We start from the raw sequence: 10,476 nt of genomic DNA on the forward strand, positions 1-10,476 counted from the left end.
CTGCAACGCATTTGGCGTTAAGAGATGTACAAAATGCCCAGCCGGTGTTTTCTAAGTGAAATACAGCAGAGACCCGATAATTAGGGAACACGTGCTGCTATACAATAATCGCAAGAAAGACACGAGCGCTGCTAAACATTTGTCAATCCTTAATTTGACATTCAAAATATAGTGAGACTGGAGGACATTCGAATTCAGAGCGACAATATCTGTTGGTGCTCTTCACTATGTGTTATTTCATGTGTATTTGTATAGCGCACAATTCACCCGAGGGTATTCTGGCACTAAAGCAGGAGCTGTTTGGACCGTGCAAACATACTCATGAGTGACGCAACACAACACAACAATTCTCCAAGCTGCTAAATCTACTTACAGATAAATAAATCCCTATTTCAAGTCAAGGGTATTCTGTCTATTACTATGCAGTGGCGTTCAAAAGAAGCCTTCATGAAGTACTCTGTGCATGAATGTGCTTTCAAGGACAGTTGAACTGTTGATAATTTCCCTTCTTACCAGCCCTGCTGTTTCACTTCGCGCACTCGAAAATTGAATTTGAAGGAGTTGAACAAACAGTACTGAATGTTTCATGTTTCTCTAAACACTCGGGAAGAATGGAACAAACAGAATCTATTATTTCTTTGTCTCCTGCTTTTATCAAGCGTGTGTTCCCCATCCACACAAAAAAGAAACGGACTGACCTCTGTACCTGCCTTGGCATTTCTACTGCTGCTGCGAAAAATGTGACTAGTCTTCTCAATGAGTAAAATCAGTCAAATGTAAAATCACAAGTTTGTTTTGGCATGTTAGGAAGATAACATGAGACAGGGCTCTATAATATGATGTTCATTTATTTGAAATAATGTATTTACTATTTGTTCACTCATTTCAGGTTGATTTTTATTTGAGCCAGAGGAGAATATTCATGATGAATGAAGAGCATAATTTCCCCCAAAATATGAAAGAAACTCTGATAAACAATCTTGTGAGGCAAGCACCGCCGGGAGAATTCATCAACGTCTTCAATGATATTCGCTTCCTGGTTAAGGATGACAAGATAATGCACGAACAGGCAGCTGAGGCCTGGGCCCTGCACAACAAGGACTACTTCACTCCCATGGTCAAAGACGGCTTGGAAGTGCTCCTCTCCCGCCACAACGACCTGGGAAACAGCCGATTCTTTGACCCCGACCAGAAGGTGGCTTTCCACTACTGTCATCTGACTGGGGAAATAAAATATCCTCAGCTTTATCCCATAGAGACGAATGAAGACGAGTTATGGAGAATGGCTTTCAATGAAAGTCTGAGTGAGTATGTGAAGAGGAATTTCAGTGCTGGAAATTGCAGTGTGTACCGGAAACCTGGGCGTGGCAAGAACATTTTTGTGGCATGCATAGAAGGCCACCAGTTCAACCCTTCATCTTTCTGGAATGGACTGTGGAAGTCGGAGTGGATGTTTGACCTGACTCCTCCTGTTACCAAGGCAATGGGGAACATCATGGTGCAAGTTCACTACTACGAAAATGGCAATATCCACCTCACTGCCGCCAAGAGTGTGGAAGAAACCCTATTTCTCAATAACGAAAGAGAAGCATCAAAGGATTTTACAGAGCTCGTGGAGAGCGCTGACAGAGAGTTCCAGGCAGCCCTGGTGGAGGAGTTCAAGATTCTATCAGACCAAACCTTAAAAGAACTCAGAAGGCAGCTACCAGTCACTCGCGCCAATCTTGACTGGAACAAAATACTGGCACCCCAAATTCTGAAACCGGAAACAGCATAGTGATGTTTCATGTATGTTTTAAGCCACATATGATAACTCAGTAAACTCATTTAAGAGGAAAAATGCCTTTTTTATTCTGTGACAAAGTTTCTATTTGAAGGCCATCTGTGGTTTGACACAATTTCTGCCTTTCGCAATTTAATACCGTTCAAAAATATCTGTCACACCCAAAAATATCCCACCACATTCCACCTCACCCCGCTCCAACCCAACACATCCCTGTCCAACCCAGTCCTATCCAAACCAGTCCAATTCAATGCAAACCACTACTAACCTGACTGTTTGAGATTGTCTCTAGCCAAAAAACTCTTTTTTCAATCTGTTGTTGTGCTGGTAATAAAAGAAGGCATACATCAGTTTAAGGGCATATCAATTTATGATATGCACCTGACATTAACAGCTGTTCCATTTGTATGGCAAGGTTGGGTGCCATAACCTTGGACAAAGCCTTGGAAAAAGATGGATTGCATACGTTTTGAAAAAAAGGGAGGACAGCTGTTATCAAAGAGTGATAACTTGATTGAATTACTGTTACTAGTATTGAACTAAAATGTTCCCTGACTGACTCCCAGGCCTGGTTGGCCAGGGCCTGCCTGCTTGGTATTTGAAACCAATTCACTGAATTTATGTCCGATACCTTTGTAGTTGTGAAGATATAACAGCTTGACTTGGCAAAGCCTTTGGAGCAAAGAACAATGTGCCCATTGCCTTGACCTTGATGGTTGTTGAGGGGGCGCCATGGACCTTTATTTACTGTCTGTAGGTGTTGGTCAGAAGCAGCCACCCTAATTGGGTGAGGGGCCACACCCCCTAACCTTTTGGCCACCATAAAGAGTGTCTGTCAGGCTGAGCAAAGAATATCCTGACAGCCACTCTTTATTTTCAGGTCGGGCAGCCTGGAGCTAGATGCAGTAAATGTGTAGGCTCCTGGCTGCCTGAACTGAACTTGCCATACTGTGGAAGTCACTGCTCCTATGGGGAGACATCTTTATCTTGGAAAAGCACCTCAAGGCCTTCCCCCCTCATGATGATTGGGAGCATTACTGATTGCCTTGGACCTGGGAACTTCATCTCTAATGCCTTATGTGGTTGGGTCTAGTGTCATTCAGTAACTCCTCGTCACATGGTGGGTTAGGGTCATTAGTCTCACTGACCTCATCTCGCTTTGTGAAGAGTGGTGGACTGCTGCCTTCTCTCACTGGCTGACCTTGGGAGTCCCAACATTCCTGAGGACTCTGAAGCAGAGCTGCACAGGTAAATATGATTTCTTTTGAATGTTTGGTGTGTGCGTTTGTGCGAACATTAATATTTGGGGGTGAATGTTGTGAATTGATGTGTGTGTGTGAATATCTGTGCATGTGTGAATGAATGAGTGTGAGAGACTGTTTTATTTGTGCATCTGTGCCTCAACTGCCCCCTCCCAGCTAAAAGTAGAGGCGCAACTGGTCAGATGCTGCAACCAACTGGTCTTCATTTAGGCAGTATTTCAAATTCAGCACAAAGACCATAACATCTAGAGTTAATGTCAAGAAGAGCCAGGATGCCCTGCCAGTATTCATGCAAGAAATGAAGTGCATCTGTCCACTCTAAGAAAGTCCATATCCACACAGACCTATTAGTCGGAGGAGCAGCAACAAGAATACAAATTTGGTGACCCATGTTATTCCATTTTTATTACATGTTGATCACCTGATGGGGCTGTCTACTCACCGACTAAGAATATCTAGGTGTTTGTTGGTCATTGTTTGGATGCTTGTCCTACTAAAATCATGTGTATGCTATGACAGATTCTAGGACCCAAAATACATTTGTTGACTCATCCCAGCTACTCCTATAGCCACCAAAGTTCACTCATGTCTTTGCTTGGGTCATAATCCCTGCTGAAAGTATTATGGACTCTTTAGGTTTGCTGTCATTTGATGTGCTAAAAGTGCTCCTGTCACTATGGTGAAAATGTATGCTAGTCAGACCACTTTGCCATATGCTTCTGAATTTCTCAAACAACTTCCCCATGAAAAGAAGTTTGTTTCTGGAATGTTAAAATGTTAAAACTGTCCTGAGAGCACTGATTTCATTTTCCTGCCAGTCTTTGATGCCTCAACTGGTGGATACTGGCAAGTTAAATGTCAGAGACCCATCCTAAATAGAGTCGGCCTTCCAATGTACACAAGGTGGATAGTCTGCTGGCCAAAGGTGCTCGACAGTGAAGCTTAGTGAGGGTCTGCTGTTGAAAAACTGATATTTATCTCAACATTAAATAAGGCAGGCAAACAACAGATATGGCTGGGCATGAGAACTTCCTGTTTATGGTAGCCCCCACTCCGATAAACATTCAATTGAGCTCTTAGTCATTTGCATACACCATTTTGTAATCGTCTTTCTCTTTTCCAGCAGACTTACAGTGGCCGTAATTCAGAGGCCAATGGTAACAAAATATCTGCCTACCCATCACTGCATTGCTTCCCTTAATGATGCTGAAGATGGTTGAATCGATGACAGAGCCTCCATTGACTTCATCTTCATACTGTACAAGACTGCCCCTAATTTAGCACAATGTATCTGCCCCATTATTGGCCACATCACTTTGGTGTAAGACCACTGAGATTGATGCTGGTCTGGTAACCAAAATCTGCAAAATGTCCCTAGCATGAAGGGAGAAACCTTCCAGCATATGCCATTTGTAATATGGGTCCTTGATATTTGCGTCCAGTTTGAGGTTACAGTTCCATGCCAAACATCTAGTCCAGGTACGCACTGGCAGATACACCAAAAGGGTAATGTCTGGGTGGGAAACAACCTTTACAACGCACTACCATTACAACAAAACTTTTACAACGCAACATCCATTACAACGCATGCATTTACAACGCAACCATTACAACGCATGACAATACAACGCACACCACTACAACGCATTCCATTACAACGCAGTCATTACAACGCATACCATTACAACGCATAGCATTACAACACATAGTACCCTTACACTATCCAACACTTACCCTACTGTTGCACCCCCTGGAGTTAGAATAGTAATTTTAACCCCTACACTATCCAACACTTACCCTACTGTTGCACCCCATGGAGTTAGAATAGTAATTTTAACCCCTACACTATCCAACACTTACCCTACTGTTGCACCCCCTGGAGTTAGAATAGTAATTTTTACCCCTACACTATCTAATACTTACCTTACATGCAATGTAATGTTATGCGTTGTATTGGTATGCGTTGTAAATGTAGTATGCGTTGTAGTGGAATGCGTGTGGTATTGGGTTCTCCAGGACTACATACTCCGCAGAATACACTCTACACCATAAGAACTGTTGGCACTGAAACTAGAAAATGTAAAAGACAAGTTTATTAAGACCCCATGGGGTGGTGGTACATTCCTACAGCACCCTTGGGCAATGCAAGAAGTATCACCCCGAACATCAGTGTAAGTCCTTCTTTTATACAGTTTTACAGACATTAAAAGATGGGCGGTACATGGTTACAGAGTTTTAGGTACATATATGGTCATTTTTGGAACACAGCCAACTCATGCGAGGGGTCACAACACCACTGGTCAGTTTGGCGGAACATTCCTAAGTGATGACTGGTCAGTCGGAACTGCGCATGTGCGGGCTTGACCATTACTAAAAATAGCCTGTTGCTGGGCAAACTCAAGTGGTCAATGGTACGGAGAAAGGACTAATGGGCATGCTGACCACGAGGCGACGCATTCTCTAAAATGGCCGCCGTAACATACAAAATGGCGTTTAACAACTATGGTCAAGATAAGGGAAGAATGTGTAGCAAAGCTTAACGCTAACCCAGCCATTGTCAAATTACGACAGACGACCCTTTTAGCGTTTAGCTGAAGCTACCTCATAATGTACATAATCGGGATACTCATCTTCTATATCGATAGACATAATCTGGGCCACTTCTTTATGACTCATTTGTTCATTTTTGACAAAAGCTCGTCTAGATGGAATACAAGCTGATAAACACATAGAACACAATGCAGGGCCACATTGAATACATAAGCATAAGAAGAATAAAATCCCAACTATTATACATAAGATCGTCAGTAACTTCCAGCCCCATGTACTAAGCATTGACCAGAACCACCCCGAAAAGGTCCATGTACCATTGTCAGGATGTATTTCAGCAGCAATTTTATGCAATTTGGATATAGCATCATACACAGATGGTGAATTATCTGGCACGTAAACACAGCAACTACTTCTGATGATACGGCATGCCCCCCTCGATTGGCTAGAACTACATCTAGAACCATCCGGTTCTGAAGCGTTACAATTCTAGAGATCTGAAGCTCCTCAGTTAAATTCCCTAATGCAAAAGCAGTATCATTGGCAACAGCTTCAACAACACAAGTTAATCGTCGTATTTTCCGGCTATTCAGAGCAGCTCCCACAAAGGAAAACAAACCCAGATTGAAGTCAACATATTGTTGCAACGCAGTATCTGTTTGGTCTATATCGTCAAGAACTACTGCTCTTTTAACTCTGTTCAATATAAAATCGTGGTACAACACATAATCATTATGGTACATGGGCGGAGCAATGAATACAGGGGGCAATACAAAAGAGATGTAGCATGTTCCTAACCATCCTAAAGGAAGACGATGATAACCTTTATTACCACATATAAAGTACGTATTTCGGGAGGCTATAAATGAAATGCCATTTGGGGTATCAAAGGTAAGAGTGGTGTTACATTCACTTCTGCCAACTGGGATTGTACCTTTATTACGTACACAGAGATCGGCTTTTGTATCAATGACATCAATAACATGATTAGGTATACTCAGATGTGAGTCCCTTGCTCATTGCACCATCAGGATTCAAGCAAGCCGGGCCGACGACGGCTGAAATGCCAGAAACCGGTCCCCGGTAGCTTGTTTCCTTCCCAGTATAAGAATTGGCTTTGTAGTTTGGTTTGCCCTGTTCCCATCATGCACTGGGACAGGAACAGACTAATTTGCATGTAGCCAGGGTCTGAGCTGGGATGGTGCAGTGAGCTAAAAAACGGTGACGGATCAAGCCCTGATCTTTGGACTGGGTAAGAGTGGTCTGCTTAATTCAGACACTCTGTTCATCACCACCCCCTTTTCTCCCTCAACAGACACCGATCACAATGTATCTAACCTCTATTGATGTAGGATAATAACACAACACACATGTGTCTAGGGATTGACAGCACTGACCTGCATCCAGCCATGGTGACTCACTTCCAGGAAAAGACAAGTAAGCATTTCAAATGCAGTGCATTTACCAGGATGCTGAGGGGTAAACTGTGCTGGGAGGTGAGGTTGTGTTCTCCCATCCCCCTTCTGTCCATGTTGATGCTGTTGGCCTGTGTTGACTCGTATGCATCTTGTACAGTGTTGCCTAGTGCAGTTCTCTTTTTGTATTGCCATCATATATCAAATCACTGTCTTTTCCTTGTGTTGTTCCAGGTTGCTCCACTCTGTCAACGGATTGTCGCATTCACGTCTCATGACACATTGCAAGGTGAGTTAACATGCTACTTACTATGATAAAAAGGTCATCTTGACATAAAGGGATTTAGGGGTGATTTGTGTTTATTTGTCAATGAGTGACAGGTGAGGGTTGAATTTGAAAGTGACGGTACATGGATAGTTTGGGTGGAACACACAATGGTGGGATTCTACATTTCAATAGTACACTCCAATCCTTGTGGCAATGTGGGATCGGATTTACAACAAAGTCAATGCTCGGTGTGACACTGGTGACATCAACGTTAGCTCAGAGAACTGGAAGGGAATGGTGCTTTGCCACGTGATCCTCCCTGAGAACTTTTTCAGACGCCCTCTATGCTGTTTGGCCTGGCGGGAACCTGCTGCAAGATTGGAGGTGTCTGAGGATTCGCTGTGATATGACTCACCCCTCCCTGTGGCAGCTGCTGAGGTGTTGTGACTATCATCCGGCTTGCCACGGGGGGGGGGTGGCAAGCTGTTTGTGCTGCATGCATGTCCCTCAGGACATCCACAAGCTGGCCCATGTACTCAGGAATTCGTCCCAAACGAGTGTCCATGGACCTCGGCAGCAGGTGGAGGTCACACAGTTCATCAAGGACCTGGCCCATCTGTTTCTGGTTCTGCTGGTGTGCACCAAGGACAGTTTGTACGGTGGCCTGTGCCTCTGTCTCATTGTCCTCCTGTGACTGTCCCCCACTTGTCCTGCCACATGCCCTGCTGCCAAGAACCTATGGCGGCACCTGGCGCTGCCGCCGCACACTGTCCCCAGCAGCCCAAGGCTCTTCGGTGGGGGACAGTGTTGGAGGCAGCTGTGGTGATGGTGGAGGAGGCTGCCACACAGGTCGGTGCTGCAGGGGGCAGAATTGTTGTTGCAACTGTTGTGGGAGTCGTGGTGGTGATGGGGACAGTGAGGGCCAGAGACTGGGCTTGCCTGGGTAAGCCGGAGGGGGCCAGGTTGTTCCTCCTCATCCATAAAAATCAGGGAGTCTGCATCTAAGGCTTCAACTTCTCGGGTGGGAGACTGGCTGGGCTCGCCCAAGGCACGGGCGCCTGCTGTTGCTGGCGAGTTACTTGTTGAACAGTGGTTGAATAGTCAGCATGTTTAGTACACGGCACAACTTTGATGTTCATATTTGGCACATTTCGATTCAGACAACATGAATATTCACCTTGCATTACTTGTCATTCATGACAGTTTGTCAGTGGTGTGACATGATGTGGAGGTAAATACATTGCTCGTCAGCAATGTGACATGGCTGTAGCAACAATTTCATATGTACAGATATTGTATTTCCAAGTACATGTCCTCTGGTACCAACTTGTTGATCATCCACTTCTGTACATGCTAGGATATTGGTGATTTTGCTATGACTGTTTGTCTATTATGCTGCTACTTCCTGATTTCTGTTGTGCTTTTTGTGCTGTCCCGGTGTGGTTTGTGATGTTTGAGTCCACAAGCATGTCTCGTGTTAATGTGAGCCTTTATGCTTTGGGATTATGGAACTTGCACATTGGGTTTTGGCCACTGGGTTCTTGGGTTTTGCTTTGCAGTTACATGTGACTTCAACAATGACTCTGATTCATTTGAACTCTCAACAGTATTTTATGTGTGTGCACTGGCTGCAATCAATCAAATTTAAGGTACATGTCCTACCTTTTACCTATCAATCAATCAATCAATCAAGGCATTTATAGAGCGCACTACTTACCCGGAGGGTCTCAAGGAGCTTGGGGGGGGGGGGGGTGCCGCTACTGCTCGAACAGCCAGGTCTTGAGTTTCTTCCTGAAGGAGAGGTGGTCTTGGGTCAGGCGAAGGCCTGTCGGGAGGGTGTTCCAGGTCTTGGCGGCCAGGTAGGAGAAGGACCTTCCTCCTGTTGTCGCTCTTCGGATGCGGGGGACGGCGGCGAGGGCGTGGTAGGTCGATCGGAGGTGGCGTTTGGGAGCGTAGAAGTTGAGGCGGTTGTTGAGGTAGCTCGGGCCTTGGTCGTGTAGAGCTTTGTGTGCGTGGGTGAGGAGGCGGAAGGTGACTCTCTTGTTGACGGGGAGCCAGTGCAGGTCTCTCAGATGTCCGGAGATGTGGCTGCTTCGGGGGATGTCGAGGATGAGTCTGGCTGAGGCGTTCTGGATCCGCTGGAGTCTCTTCTGGAGCTTGGCGGTGGTTCCGGCGTAGATGGCGTTGCCGTAGTCCAGTCGGCTGGTGACGAGGGCCTGGGTGACCGTCTTCCTGGTCTCGGTGGGGATCCACCGGAAGATCTTCCGTAACATGCGCAGGATGTTAAAACAGGACGCGGAGACGGCGTTGACTTGTCTGGTCATGGAGAGGGAGGAGTCCAGGATGAAGCCCAGGTTGCGTGCGTGGTCTGTCGGTTTGGGTGCGGTGCCCAGGGCGGGGGGCCACCAGGAGTCGTCCCAGGCGGAGGGCGAGGAGCCCAGGATGAGGACTTCCGTCTTGTCTGAGTTCAGTTTCAGACGGCTGGTCGTCATCCACTTGGCTACGTCTTTCATCCCTTCGTGGAGGTTGGTTCTGGCGGCGGCGGGGTCGTTGGTCAGGGAGAGGATCAGCTGGGTGTCGTCGGCGTAGGAGATGATGTTGAGGTTGTGTTGGCGTGCGATGGCCGCAAGGGGGCTCATGTAGACGTTGAAGAGGGTGGGGCTGAGAGAGGAGCCCTGAGGAACGCCGCAGATGACTTCCGTGCTGCAGATCTGAACGGTGGTAGGCGGACTCTCTGTGTCCTTCCAGCGAGGAAGGAGATGATCCACTCCAGTGCCTTTTCCTGGATTCCGATGTTGCTGAGGCGCTGCACTAGGGTGCGGTGGCAGACAGTGTCGAACGCCGCGGAGAGGTCTAGGAGGATGAGGGCCGCTGTTTCACCGTTGTCCAGCAGGGCTCGGATGTCATCGGTGGCAGCGATGAGGGCGGTCTCGGTGCTGTGGTTGGCTCGGAAGCCAGACTGAGAGGGGTCGAGGGATCCATTCGTCTCGAGGAAGGCGGCCAGCTGCTTGTTGACGGTCTTCTCGATGACTTTGGCTGGGAACGGGAGGAGCGAGATGGGGCGGTAATTCTTGAGTTCGGTGGGGTCCGCTGTTGGTTTCTTTAGTAGAGCGCTGAGTTCGGCGTGCTTCCAGCTCTCCGGGAAGGTGGCGGTGTCGAAGGAGGAGTTGATGATGTCCCGCAGGTGGGGTGCGATGA

General features: G+C 46.6%; 1 pseudogene; it reads left to right on the forward strand.

The window, feature by feature from the left end:
• Positions 1-810: 810 nt before the first annotated feature.
• On the forward strand, positions 811-1,808 carry LOC147733499 (F-actin-capping protein subunit alpha-1 pseudogene; annotated as a pseudogene).
• Positions 1,809-10,476: the final 8,668 nt, after the last annotated feature.

This window comes from Lissotriton vulgaris, chromosome 2_1, assembly GCF_964263255.1.
Source record: "Lissotriton vulgaris chromosome 2_1, aLisVul1.2, whole genome shotgun sequence".
Taxonomy (NCBI): Eukaryota; Metazoa; Chordata; class Amphibia; order Caudata; family Salamandridae; genus Lissotriton; species Lissotriton vulgaris.